The following is a 1,260-nucleotide window of genomic DNA, read 5'->3' on the forward strand; positions in this document are numbered from 1 at the left end:
ATGTTGTCTCTTTTTAAAGTTTGTACACTGCTTTAGCCAAACGCGCAGTCTATATGTATATTATACGTCTATAATTGTATTGTAAACAACATAGAAGATTATAGGTTTGTTTTCACTGGTGAACTAGTGCAGTAAGCTAGAATGAGAAAAAATATCCTTGTTTTACTCTAATTTATTGTACTAGTTCACCATGCAGTGTAGGAACAGAAAACAAGCCTTATAAAAGATTGCAAAAATTCTTGCCAATTCAAGTTTTTTTCTGACGCGTTCCTATGATAATGCGTTGCATTAACCTTTGTATTTATCGGAATTTCCATCTAGTAAATTGAAAATCATATCCGGCTTTATCCATATTAATAAAACGACTTGGTTACCGAACGAATGTTTTATTATAGTATACATACATGTATGATATATATTGGACATATTCTAATGATGTAATAATTAATAGTCTTTAACTTATTTTATCATGAGTATCAAAATTATAAGATTTTAGTCGATTAAATTCATATCGTATATAATTTGTGTGTGAGAGATAAAATTAATTAATTTTAAACAATACAATTTAAAAAGCTTCTTTTTTTAATGCTATCAATATATGCTATATAAGAAATTGATAATTAAAATGTGATTTTTTGCTACTTATAATAAAATTAATGCAGCAAGTCAGAATTAATTAAGTACGTCATATGGACTACGTTTCCAACGAGGGTCAGAGTCGGGCTAGGGTTGGTTATATAAAAAATTTTAAGATTAATGAAGTTCGATGGACCAAATAAGGCTCGGTGGAAACGACAAGAGTCTTGTTATAGGTTCCTATAGTGTTACCAACAGGTTAAATAGTAATATTAAGTAGCTTTTTGATTTACCTCGATTCTGTTTCACCTTAAAATTTTATAATTAAAATTAAACCAACAATCACCTATAAACGACCGACAAACGATTTGCATAAATAATTTAAAAAATCGAAGTTAGTGAAAACTCGCCTTTACCTTCAACTGTGATTCATCAATAACAGATAATTTTTGTTTTTAATAGAAAATACTGAATCAAACGCTATAATTAGACCAACAATCATCAGCGAACGATTGCGCATCGATTTAATCGGTTTTTGAACGAAAATGAGATTTTTCCGGCTATCTTCACGCTGAGCACATCATCAATTGACCGATTCAAAACGAGATCTTTCGATTGGTTGCTGCAGTAAAAAAGAAAAGTTCTATCGCTTGCAAACCCGCCGTAACCGTCGTGTGAGATGTG

The sequence above is a fragment of the Vollenhovia emeryi genome, unplaced genomic scaffold, assembly GCF_000949405.1.
Source record: "Vollenhovia emeryi isolate VEMERY1.0 unplaced genomic scaffold, V.emery_V1.0 DF939213.1, whole genome shotgun sequence".
Taxonomy (NCBI): domain Eukaryota; kingdom Metazoa; phylum Arthropoda; class Insecta; order Hymenoptera; family Formicidae; genus Vollenhovia; species Vollenhovia emeryi.